This window comes from Ptychodera flava, chromosome 18, assembly GCF_041260155.1.
Source record: "Ptychodera flava strain L36383 chromosome 18, AS_Pfla_20210202, whole genome shotgun sequence".
Lineage (NCBI taxonomy): Eukaryota > Metazoa > Hemichordata > Enteropneusta > Ptychoderidae > Ptychodera > Ptychodera flava.
In genome coordinates, this window is record NC_091945.1 from 35,662,980 (window position 1) to 35,677,090 (window position 14,111).

The window sequence follows — 14,111 nt, forward strand, 5'->3', positions numbered from 1 at the left end:
ACTGGATCCAACAAGCCCGATCCATCTTACGCGCACAACCATATTGTATCAACTATAAACTGATTTCAACGTCAAGATAACAATAGGTCACAAAGAATTAAATCTGAGGGTGTACACTGTTGGCTGGTTTGTGGACTTGTATAATATGTCCCTTTGCTGCTGTAATTGACTGTTTTACCTGTGCAGAGGAGACATTTAACACCACTGAGCCTAGACATACCTTGCCATGCATTGGCTGCATTACTAAACTGCTGTTCATAATATGTTTGCTCTGTTTGACATGAAATGGTTGAGTCTTATCAGTTGACGGTCTGACATATCTTCAGTTGCACTGTACACTTTGACACACTGTTCAACCTTGACATCTAAAATTTTGCCCTACGTCCTTTAGACTTTACTTTTTGAACTTCTGGAGGTCATTTTGAAAATATTAAACTGTGAAAAACACTTCCTATAATCCATCAAAAATATATAAATATGGATTTATATGTAGGTGCTTTAAGTGTTATTTTTTTGTTTACATGATAAAAAAATCAATTACTTGCGTCTCTTTAATTAAGACATATTTGTTTTACCATTGATGAAATGTGATAAAATTGCAAATAAATCAACAGGTGGTTTTCCTTATAACCTGTTCACCCCATAGTCTGGTAAACAGGTCCACAATCACCATTGATAACAGTGAATTTGGTCCAAACCACAATAGTGAACGGGTGATTGAAAGAAACGTTCAGTTAATATCCTGTCACATTAGAAGTTATGAAAAGTAACCATCAATTAATTGTCAACACATTGACCATTGCAACCATGCACCATGTATCAAAAGTTCATGTTTCCAAGATTTTCACACCAAGATGTAAATTGCCATCCCTGAAACTAGTTTAGGCATAGGTAGTCTTTGATTCTTCTTCAGTCCAGATTACTATGGGTTAAAAGTGTCCGTTGAACAATGTCTACAGTCGGATATAGGTTGGTCAGTTATATACTAGGCAAATTAAGTATTACTGTACATGTGAATGGATAATGCCCTCCAATGCCTGTTCTAACAGCAGTATGATAAGGGGAAGAATTGTATGCATGAGAGGTAATCAGTTCATTGGTGCTAGTTATGCAGCTGTTGTGTGATCTAAAAAATTCAATGTTTCAGATAGGTAATAGTATTAACTGTTCTCTTTAATTGTTTAAAATATCTTTGGAATAAATACATTTGTTAAAATTCAAAGCATTATGAATTTGATGAGATGCTTCAAAGGACATATTAACCCTTTCACCCCCAGTTCCCTGTATACAGGTCCAACTTTACCATAGAAAACAATGGATTTGGGAAAAACCATGGTGGTGAAAGGGTTAAGTGATGTGTTCTTACACTATAATGTAACTATATTTTAATGGTAAGCTTAAATATTTTATTTTTGGCCAATAGACGAAATTCTATTTCTCGTTTCTAATATCTAAATTTATCAATCAATTTGCAAGTTACCAAATAAATTCTGTTTTGAAAATCTTGTTCCTCCGGACTTGTACAAACTTTTTATGAATTGCTTCAGTCCATATATTTCTTGAGGACTGGATGTTAAGAATTGTGTATTTGCATGTTAAAATTCCAACCTATCTGAAGAACAATTATTTTTCATAAAAGACAATAATGACTCATTACTATAAAAGGTCCGTAGCTGTAACTTTTGGTAATTTTCTAACTACTTCTCAATTACACTTGAAGCTCTTGTTCTACTCCCTGGTTCTACTTCCCAAAGCTGCACTGTTACTGTTATCGTTCACTTTTAAATTCCAGTCCGCTCAAAACAACACTTTGACGTTCTTTGAATAGTTGCTATTATACGAACTATGAGTTGAAAAAGGCAGCATTGTTGTAAAATGGCTCAAGGGATCATACTTCTTTTCTCTTTTACTTTAACTTAGGCTGCGTTCACAAATAACGATGGGGGGGGGGCTTGAGGAATCTCGATTGAAATCTTATTTTTTTTCAGATCCCCAAAGTACCCTAAAAAATTTTCAAATGCCCCCCCTCAATATGGTCAAAATTTTTCAAGTCCCCCACCAAACTATCTCAGGCCCGCATATTTGTAAAGGATGTGAGCGCAGAAAAATTAAACATGTATCGCGCCGTTCTGCTCACAGGTGTTCAACACTACCTGTATTAGCACTTTGTATAGTCATATTCCCAAGGCAAGTTCTTTAAATGCATCAGTGAATTTTTTAGATTTATTGGTCTAAAAGCCAACTTGAGTTAATCCAACTCTGGCCGGGTCAATTGCTCCTGTTGAAGAGCACACAAAATGCAATCATGAGAGAGTAGGAAAATTGTGAATTCTGGCTAATTGCCGTATTGCACAGTGACCTACCAAAAAATTGTTTCAAAACTACAAGACCTATATGAATTAGATGCTTCTCAAAATTGACAATCGGAAGGTTAAAATATTCCATCAAATAAATGTTTTAATCTCTGAAATTTTACGTGTGATAATCGCAAATTTGGTTAAAAAATAAATAATTCCATTTGGTCACATATTTTTTCTTTTAGTCTTTACTATTCAAAGTTTTACTTCTGTATCATTTTATAATAAGAGTGTGAAAATTTAGAAAATCAAGCATGGTGACCCCATCTTTTTTCTTTAATATTTTATTATTCTCATATGCCAGAATTCAAACATTTCTATGTTTTCTTCCATGTGTTGCTCTCTGGCCTGATCTTGTGTACAAGTGAGTTTCACTGTCATGAGTGTCATTTGACCAAAACTCTTCTTCAACTACCATGTACATCAGAGTCAGAGCTGTCTCTGTCACTGTTCAGGTATGCAGTGACAGTGACACTGCAGTAGCAGGGTAGTATCTGATAGTGACACTACCCGTAGGCAGTAGCTGTATTAACTTTGATAATTTTGGCAATATTTTTGTTCAGTTTTACAACTGCGTTCTTGTTCTACTCCCTACAGCATGTTGAATTGTCCAGTATTCAGCTTGCTATCACAGCCTATGTATGTGTACCATGCATTTGTATCACTGACAACTGACTGTCAGTCTGGACTCCAATTAAATTATCACCAAATACATATTTATATTTATATATACAGGCTTTGTCAACAAACTAAATATTATGTGTTTGAGCATGCTGTAGGGAGATAGCAAGAAACTGTAGTTGTTATATTGCATAGAAATATTGCAGAAATCATTAACAGTTGCAGCTTCCGCCCTGTTACGAGGCTCAAGTTTGTTTTTTATGACAAATCACATGTTTAGATTTTTTCGAGATAAAAGTCATGAAATGTGACAAAATGGTTCTAGATTTTGTTAAATTATTACTAACATTACAACATTTTGATGACGTAAAAAATGGTATTCATTTTTCATTGAATTACCTACAAAAACTTGAAAATGGAAAATGTAAAACTCAAAAGGGACCCAAAAATTTTCAAGTCCCCCCCTACAGGTACAGCAAAATTTTCAAGTCCCCCCCCTCCACTACCCCCAAAATTGTCGAATCCCCCCTAACCGTTTTTTGTGAACGCAGCCTTTAAAGTCACTTTTTATTCATGCGTCATTAACAAATGATCCCTCCTGTTTCAGTTCTGTTCAGCTCCTGGAACTAGTAATCCTACCTTTAATTTATATTTTATAAACTCAGGATAGCGTTTAATTAAGATTTGAAAAACTTTTCACTGAAAACCAGTATATACATTAAAATAAATTCTACGAATGTTCTCCAAGCAACCCTTGTTGAACGTAAAATATTTTATCATTTGTCGTTTACTGACAGTCTGTGACAGACACCTTGTGACTTGACCTGATGAAAAGGAAACAGAAAGAAGCTCACACAACTAGCTTTGTACTAACTGTGGGTCCATAGCTGTGGTGTTTTCAGACGGTTAAAATCGTAAAAGTCAAAACTACCCCGTAAAAAACACCACAGCTATGGACCCACAGCTAGCTTTGTACAGGTTCGATTTAGATCAGTTATGTTCACGGGATTAGAAATCCTTTTGGATTCTGGTCATCCCTCTATCCTTCCCTGGTAGCATAATACGAGTCGATGACATTTTTGAAATATTTATTGTTGGTGATGTGTCAACCTTGTCTGGTAAACTGCTCCACTCGTTTACGATCCTGCATGAAAAGAAATGCTTCCGGACATCCAGCTTTGCGAAAGGTTTGTGTAACAGTGTATTTTGTAGTTCTGGTATTAGGGACTGGTCAGTTTCTTCAGCCTGGGGGGGCCGGTGGATTTATGGGGGGGTTCACCCTGTTTTTGACTTTGGTGATAGGGGGGGTCACCATGTTTTGAAATACCCAATAGTGGGGGGGGGGGGGGGTCAGTGTGTTTTTGAATTTTGACACATGCTCATCATTGCCTAAAATGCTAGTGTCAGCCACAAATTTCATCATTCAGTTGTATTTTTCGGCGCGACCTTCGGGCGCGTAACTTTAATAATCAGTCATATTTCTCAGCATGCCCAACTTTAACATATCAAGCATACATACATCAGAGATATCTGTATGTTCAATATTTTTCAGCGTGCTCTTCAAGCTCATTACTTTAATATATCAGACATTTTTCAGCATGCCCTGGTGCATGACTTTAATATACGAGGCATATATATCAGAGATATCAGGATGTTTCATATTTTTCGGCGCGCCCTTCGGGCGCCATACTTTAATAAATCAGAGATATCTTGATGTTTGCAAAGTGAAAGTGTACATTATGAAATATGCATTTCATATGAAAAGGATGACAAATTCCTGATACTTTCCTGTTCTCTCTATGAGAATTCAGTATGAGAAAGCAACATGCACAAATATTTCACTATATATATTTGATACAGTGACTTATTTTAGAGATAGAAAAATGACAAGATATCTTTCAATCCGTGACAAATTACGTCCACTCCTTCTGATGTCGTGATTCTTGATATATCATATTCTAAAACACTTGTTTTGACATTTTCGATTTGAAATTTCGATAATCTAAGTCGTGACAATGCCCAAGTCCTCAAACGTTCACAGTGAATAAAACAGAAGGCAGATGCAAGACATCCTTCTTTTTATATATATCAATACAACGGCACCAGACTTTAAATCAAATAAGTCAAAACGTCTTTTTAGCGTGACCAATCACGTCCAGGTGATGTGTCATCTTTCAGCTGTTCTGGGCTATCATCGTGCCAACTATGTCGTTGGGCACATTGCTTTTATTCCTTCTGGTCTATACAAATTTAATATTCGATAAGGTACACTTCTTGCATGTGAGTTTGACCCTGGTTTGACCCACAGCGCCCTCTATCGTTAGTTTGATGGAAACGGGGCAGAATATATAGGGCAATCATCATTGCTAAAAAGCTTTAGCAAGAGAGTGAGATTGTTTAATGTTTCTTGTACCATGGACAAAAACGACAATTCTACGCGCTGTGTCAATGTCTTCGCGCTGTGTAACAATCTCCGCGCTGTGGGAAATTTATCTCCGTGCAGTGTAATCTCCCCGATGGAGGGAAAATCGATAAAGGGAAACCTAAGTCTTGGGAGTGTCACCATTTATCCCTTCTAAAATCGATATCCACCTTGAATAAAATGCAGCTCAAATTTACCACATGTTTGCACCCGCCAGCGACTGCGGCGCGACGAAGGAGACGTTGAAGTAGACGACATTTACGAAAATAAACTCGAAATCCCATGGGCGCGCAGACGTTTCGAGTGCGACACTGACGAAGGGTCGCACTCGAAACGTCTGCATTTTTATTCTCTGTGCTTTGCAAGTGTTTTATTTCCCGCTGGTCGGTCAGTATTTTACTGTATTTGTTTTAACTTGTTGCAGTTTACCCTCTGCGTTTTAGCAAGTATTATCTCTCGGTGGTCGACCTAATTTTTTACTGTATTATTTTTCACTTGCTGCAGTTTTAGCCCTCTTTTGAGGTCATTTGTAATTTTTATTGTGTGTGACAGCTTACCGTAGCATTGGAGTCTATGACTGTCTAGTATAGTTCTGCATGTTACAACTTTTTAATGCTCAGTAGAATGAAGAATGAATTAAGTGCAGTTGGGTGCAAAAACGACTAAAGGAAGAGCAAAAACGGTGTTAGTTTTTACCGTTTTCCCACAGAGCAGCTCCTTCGAAGACAGTGGCTAAAGAAAGTCCGGCGAGTCGGAGGTAATAGGGCCTAAAATGTTAAAAACTGTCAAGATACTAAGTTATGTTCTGCACCGTTCAAAGGTCTGCGAAATCGCCGATATAAACCGATAAATAATAGATTTCCTTGCACTGGGTCTCGACACGCCGTCTTCAAAATCACCAATATTAACCCGATAAATATAGGCGATTTCGGACTTTAACCCTGATACTAGACGATACTTTGTCAAATCGTGGGTAAATATCCAATGTATATCGGAGATTTAACCACCTAAGGGAGCATTCGTTTTACGGGGAGGGGGTCGGTGGAATTTGAGGGACAAATGAAAATGTAAGCTACCCCCCTCCAAATAAAATTTCTAAACTTTACCCCCCCCCCCTCAATTCATCAATTGTAAAATGTGACCCCTCAAAAAATCATCAGATTTGATTCATTAAACCTTTGCACCCTATGGCCCTGGGCACAGGCGCTTGGCACATTGCTGGGATAATATCGTATTTAATATGTAGAGTTGATTATTTAGTAAAAGAATCACCGTACGTGAGATATAAGTGTAGGCCTACATGTTGACTGGCATTATACCGAGTGGCTATGGCTGCCGGCTCGGGCCAGGCGAACGCACTGCATAATCATCAATGCGTAGAATGTCTACATGACTTGATTATTTAATAAAGAATAACGGTCCGTGATATTACTGTACATGTCGGATTGCTTAACCGAGCGGCTGTAGCTGCAGGGCTTTGGCCATGGCCCGGCTTGGGCCCGTTGTCCACTGCTGCACAGACATAAACTCAAGGCGTGAAAGCTTTTCACCGCCCGATTTCATAAATCAGCGAAATTCAGGATCTCTGAGCGTTTTCGGTGATAAAAACTGGTCATCGATCAGGTGGTTGCATAAACAATCGATCGACTGGCCCTTTTGCCTAAAATCATACCTTACCCTATGCTACTGGCAAGAAATCGTCCTGAAATCGGCTGGGCACACCAACCCAGCGCCGGCCATTTTGAATAAGCTTCCTGCAACGCACGCGTCCAATGAAAGAAGAGCAATTGATAATCTTTACGGCCCTGATACGGCTTTTGCGGCCCGAGGTCGTACGGCGGAAGGGCCCGAGCGTGCGAGGGCCCGTACGCCGTACGACCAAGGGCCGCAAAAGCCGTATCAGGGCCGTAAAGGTTTTATCATATACCTTATGAAATGGTAAATATGTAGTTTACATAATATTCAACATTGTTTAGGAGATAAAAATGCGTGCGATATCAAAGATTCATCGCCATTTGTGTAAGTTTTTCAGAAATACGATGACCGCTTCCCGTCGCGGATTGACATACATAATGACGTCATTTGTTTACCTGCAGAATTCTAGAACGCGCAAAGCAACATCCGTACTGTACGTGACCAACAGAGACCAAGGCTGAAATCGAGGTGTATGGAGGAGAAAAGCGTGTTGTCAGTTTCTGGTTATTTTTACTGAACAGGCACGCACTTACTACACACAGGATTTCACTAGAATTTAGAAATAAAAGCCGATGTCACCTGCACGGCCCCACTGTCGCCACGCGCAACTACGATCTGAGTGAGCAGACGTTTTCCTAATCTCGCGCTGGCCTTGTGTACGAATGGAACGTTTGCAGATAGCAACGCGCGTAGTAACCAGAATCGAAATAGTTCAGAAATGCACGCGATTGCCCATATTTGGGCACCGGGCCGGGCGTGATACGTAAAAAAAATGCACGGTTCTGAGGCGCTTTCTCCATAGCTTTACACAGGCACGTGAATGTAGGTGTATGATAAAAGACAATACGTCATCTGCCAAGGGTTGTATGCACAGGCGCATACATTGCATGCAGCTCATTCAAAATGGCCGGCGCTGGGTTGGTGTGCCCAGCCGATTTCAGGACGATTTCTTGCCAGTAGCATAGGGTAAGGTATGATTTTAGGCAAAAGGGCCAGTCGATCGATTGTTTATGCAACCACCTGATCGATGACCAGTTTTTATCACCAAAAACGCTCAGAGATCCTGAATTTCGCTGATTTATGAAATCGGGTGGTGAAAAGCTTTCACGCCTTGAGTTTATGTCTGTGCAGCAATGGACAACGGGTCCAAGCCGGGCCAAAGCCCTGCAGCTACAGCCACTCCCGACATGTACAGTAATATCACGTACCGTTATTCTTTATTAAATAATCAAGTCATGTAGACATTCTACACATTGATGATTATGCAGTGCGTTCGCCTGGCCCGAGCCAGGCAGCCATAGCCACTCGGTATAATGCCAGTCAATATGTAGGCCTATAGGCCTACACTTATATCTCATGTACAGTGATTCTTTTACTGAATAATCAAGTCGTATATAGACATTCTACATATTAAATACGATTATTATCCCAGTAATGTGCCAAGCGCCTGTGGCCCTGGGCTGAAAAATTAGGCCCTTCAAAAGTGTTTGCAAGCTATCCACCCCTTGAATTTTCATGCACAAAAAAACAGCGACCATCCCCCAGATGTCAAAGTCCGTATCAATAAGATCTTAATTGGATTATAATTTCCCATTTGACCTTTGACCTTTCAAAGAATCCTTTTTGAACTTTACAAATAATCACTGGGTTAAATTGTCATATCGGTTTTTAAGATCTGCTCTTTTAAATATAATATTTTTGTCACGTACATTTATATCAATTGTCAAACTTTTTTAAAGCACTGATTTTAATAGCTAGTTTTGTATTGTAAAAAATATATTCAAAGTTTCCTCACATACCACAATTTAAAGAGAATCGATATTTTTGGTGACGTTCCAAAATCAAATTTCTTGCACACACATGAAGTTGTAATCGCCCTAGTCTAATCAAGAACGTTAATGTCAATAATCAAGAGTCTATAAAAACACAGATTTAGCTAGTTTTGTATTTAAGGAAATTATTCATAGCTTCTCATAGACTACTCATAGATTTTGTATGAAGGACCAAGTAACATTTCTGTGAAATTCAAAAGTCAATTTGTTTCCATAACTCCATACAAACCTTTGTAAAATTTGACCCCCTTCCAATCATTGATTGCAAAATTTGACCCCCCCCCCTTAAAAACGGTTTCGTAAAAGTCAACCCCCTGATTTCCACCGACCCCCTCCCTGTAAAAAACGAATGCTCCCTAACAGATCTGACCACCCGACTACCTCTGTCCGACTCTTAGTTCAAAAATAGCATCCATGGCCGGTAGTCAAGAATCCTGCATGTTTTACATTATTAAATTTATTCATGCAAGAAATACATTTTTACATTTAAAGCATTTTTTCATTAAATGTCCACACGAAACTTCATACACATAATTACTAGCGGGACTTCGTCGAAAGGACCGATCGGATATCATCGGGAATTTCCGTGAGGGCCTTGCACGAAATACATTCTTTACATGTAGGCTTTAAAAAAATTTACTTGACGATCGGGACTTGGACAGAGGACCGATCGGACATCATCGGGAGTTTTTGCTGGTCTTCCACGAAATACATTATTTACAGCGATAGACGATACTCATAACTGGATTGTCCATATCGCGGGTAAATATCCAATATAAGCTTATATCGAAGATTTCATCACTTTACAGATCTGAGCAAGCACGACTTCCTCAGTTCGACCCCAACTTCGAAAAACGGACGTTACTACAGATTTTTCAAATCGCGGTAAATACTTTCCGATATATATCGGAGATTTCGCAACCTTAAAGATCTGGCCAAGCTCGCGCGAAAACCTTGCAAACAAATGAACACGCGATGTAACAGTCTATAATTAACATTATTTCTAAAAACCACTCGGCTATTTACTATCGACGATGAACATTTTCTATCCTGTAAATATTTTTTCTCATCAGATTTGTTACATATTTCATAATTTTCTCTGGTTGCACTCCTCGATGAACGTCGACTTTAGAAGTTCGATATCGCGATGCTCTTTTGTTCATGTTGTTTGCAGGGCTGGTTTTCGCCCGAGTGCTGATGGGTTGAATCAGATTATAACCATTTTCAGTAATAGATATCGAAGCCACCGCGATGAACTGCAATAAAACTGTTCACACTAATTACGAACGCTTCCCCCGCATACAGGCCTAGAGAGAAAATTGGGCTCTGCGTAAATTTACAAGCGCAGCTAAGGGACGATTCAGAATTTACTTCCAGGGGGAGGGTGGAGGATTTTCTATTTTCTCGGTGATTTTTTTCCATGGCCCCCCCCCCCTAGTAAATTATAGAAAAAATCTATGGCCCCCCCTCATCTTTCCTGGTTTTTTTCCATGGCCCCCCCTAATATATACATGCATGCTTGTACGGTACATTATAGACATATCCAGTCTAACAAGTTGCAGGAACTGTTGTGGACATTTAATCGATGATATAACAAATCATTTCAGGGTTATGTGACTATAAAAAGAATGATTTGCAGGGACTGCAAGTGGCACACTTTTGGAAAGGGTAGCAATAAACATATCTGGTTGTAAATTTCTAAAGAAAAGTTAATTACTAAATATGAATACTTTTTTTGTTATGTCTCACTGATACATATGATGCACACAAAGACAAGCAAAGATGTCAGTTAGAAATGGTGAACAGAAAATCAGAGGAGCAGATAATTGGCAAAGTGATATATATCTTGAAGTTTAATGGTACATCATTTGCAGATATCCAGATATTTCTGGAAAGTGAGATGTACATGTACATGCGCACGTTCAGCATACATTTTCATTTGATGATGCTGAATATTTGCAGACTCACGGTGAAAGTTTTTAAACATTAGGAATTAAAATCGGTGAAAGCCAACTTGTTTTTAATTTTCTCTTTTTTTCTAATTTGGTTACCATAAAACCAAGTAGCTGCCACTGAAAGCAAAAATGCTGAGGAATATTTTAGAACATTTCTTGGACAAAACACCTTATCCAAAACATGAATTCACATGTTATTCTGCTCATTCCATTCACAATCCAATGTTCATATTAAAATGCAGACAACCCTGTGTAAGTCAAAATTCACATTTTGTCAGCAGTATTTTTCAAAATTGACAGAGCATTCATATTTCAAATTTTTTTTACCAAACTTTAATTTTAGAATAGTCATGATGCGCATGTTTTCAGATGACACGAAACAATACATGTTAATTTGTTTTTTTGCCTTTTCTGCCAGTCGCCACTGTGAAATCTTTGATTATACATATCAGAATGAATGGGACACATAAGTATTAGCATCAATACACAATGTGTAAGCCTATCCACATTTCTCCTAGCGTCATACACACTGAGATCACTTCTTGGACTACAGCAAATTTCTTGTGTACACAATATTTCAACAATCCGACACCATAGCATTGGTGCAGTGCCACATGATCTTCTGGATGCACATACAGCATTATTGGAAAATCAACCCCTTTGTAAATTTTTCACCATATATTTTTGACAGTTATACATAATATTTTTATTTTCAACATTAAAAAACTATTCGCCGAAAAGCACCATGAAGATGAGACTGCCATAAATTTATTTTCAAAAAAGTTTATTGTAGATGTAAGCACTGTAAAAAGTTATGTAGAACATTTAAAAAAATTAGAAAGGGTAAAATTGATGAGAATGAAACATAGAAAAAAGGAGCAGAAAAGAAGAGTAGCAGTAGCAGTAGTTTACTCAAAGGATGAAGTATATTTGGGGTAAAAAACCTCAATTTTTGTATTAATGATAAAAATTAATTTAAGTCAAAAACTAGACAGTATTTTCTGAAATGTAATATTTCACTTGAAAGGAGAGTATTCATGTAGAAAAAAACTGTTTTATTTGGCATTATCCATCCTCATTTTAAAATTGTAGGGGTTTAAAGACTGACACTCTAATAATTGATAAAAATCATGATCAGCAAAATTAAAATGCCTTTTATTCAAAATGCCTCTTATTCAAAATGTAAGAGCTTTATTGCCAAACAAAACCAATTGATAGTTGTTGTGTTATATAGCATTTAAAAAACATAATGTGAAATTTCAGTTAAATTCTTTGGAAATTTTGAAATTGGGAGGCAAAAGAAGCCAAGAAATTGGGTTATTTGCATACATTTGCATAAATTCACAATTCTTTATCATGCAACTTTCAACTGCTTTACAAGCTACAAGGTAAACCCAACCTTAAAAAGACATTTGCTGTAATTTTTAGCATTTGTTCAATGTTCATGTCTGTGTATCAGCATTTGTTTGTTATTCTATCACTACATAGAACACCCAATGCTGTATTTAGCAACATACCAGTGTGAACATAAATGACCATTGTTATTGTTGATAAATGAATTCTAGTCTGGACTTGATCCGAGATCTCTTTTCAACAAAAACAACCCTGACTGTTCACTGTATGGTTTGTATTGACATGCTAAATACTGGACATTTCATAACGCTTCAGGGAGGAGAACAAGATACTGCAGTAGATGCATAAAACAAACCACTGTGAATATTACCGAATTTGGCAGCTAAAGGAGTTTAACTAAACATGTTGAGTTTATCTGTCACCCAGGTAGCGTCTATGGTTCTCTTTTGTAGAAATCAGAAATTCTGGGCAAATATTGAATTGATGTTTTTTTTCCTTGGCCCCCCCTAAAAGATTGTGGTATTTTTGTCTGCCCCCCCCCTAAATTTTCTTGGGAAAAATGGGTGGCCCCCCCTGAAAATCCTCCACCCCCCCTGGAAGTAAATTCTGAATCATCCCTAAGCACAGTCATCATGTACCTCAGCGAGGTGGGTGTGCTCAAAAAAGTAGATCAATGAAAGTTTTGGATTCAAAATCGGCTGTTTCGGCGGAGAAACTGCGGGCCGTGTTTCCGAGGTGCTACCAGCGATTTTGTCTATGGCAGTCAGCCGGGCTGTGGTGGGCGGCCGTATAACTCAGTAACACACAGCCATGCAGAGCTACGTTAAATGCGGCCGTACCCTTCTTAGTAGAGGTTCCCAGACACTTCGCACCAAAACCACTTCGCACCATACCATCTCGTCCCATACCATTTCGCACCAAAACCACTTCGCACCAAAACAACCTCGTACCAAAACCTCTTCGCCCTAAAAATCACGTCGACCAAAACCCATTGCGCCCCAAAAACCATGCCACTTCACTCTCCAATTTATCGCTAACCGTTAAAAGCTGAAAACAACCACTGCCAGTGAAGTTATAATCACCTTTCTATCATCCCAGGACTGGAATCTTGAAATTGTACAATATCGAGAAAATGACATCGCATCGTGCAATACCGCGCACGGCACCTGAAATGTACCACTTAGTAGTTTGCGCGTTTCTTTTTTTTCGAATATACCGTATGGTTTCATGGAAGAATAAATGGGTTCGTGGTAGCCAAGTTGTAAGTAAAAACAACGTTATGATACATCGTGGCATCTATGTTTTATCCTGTTTTAGGACGAGTTGACGGAACTATTCTTTAGTGAAGTGGTTTTAGTACGAGGTGGTACTTGGGGCGAAGTGGCGTTGGACGAGGTATTGCTGCGAATCCGTAGCCTCTGCATGCCACTCGGGTAGCTTGGTCATTGGAGTGGTTCCCAGCAGAACACGTCAAGGAGTGGCAGGGCTCGTTTTCGCAGCAAGACGAGGTAGTACTTGGGACGAGGTGGTTTTGGTGCGAAATGGTTTTGGGACGAAGTTGTGTGGGGCGAACTGGTTTTGGTGCGAAGTGTCTGGACCCCTTAGTAGACACCCGTCGTACTGCGTTGTGGCTATCGACACGATGATCGTGTCGGTAAGCAAGAATAAAAAGCAACTTAGCGACACGATCATGATAACTGCGATCAAATGCAAATTGTACACTTATGTCACCATTTTGCTTTATCAAGTGGTCTCAAATGTACGGCTTTCGAGTTAAAATAAAGTTTCCTCGTGTGACAAAAAGTGTGTTCTCCATAATTTAGCCTTAAGGCCCACGTGTTCAATTGACAATATTGCTGACATCGCTTGCTAAAAT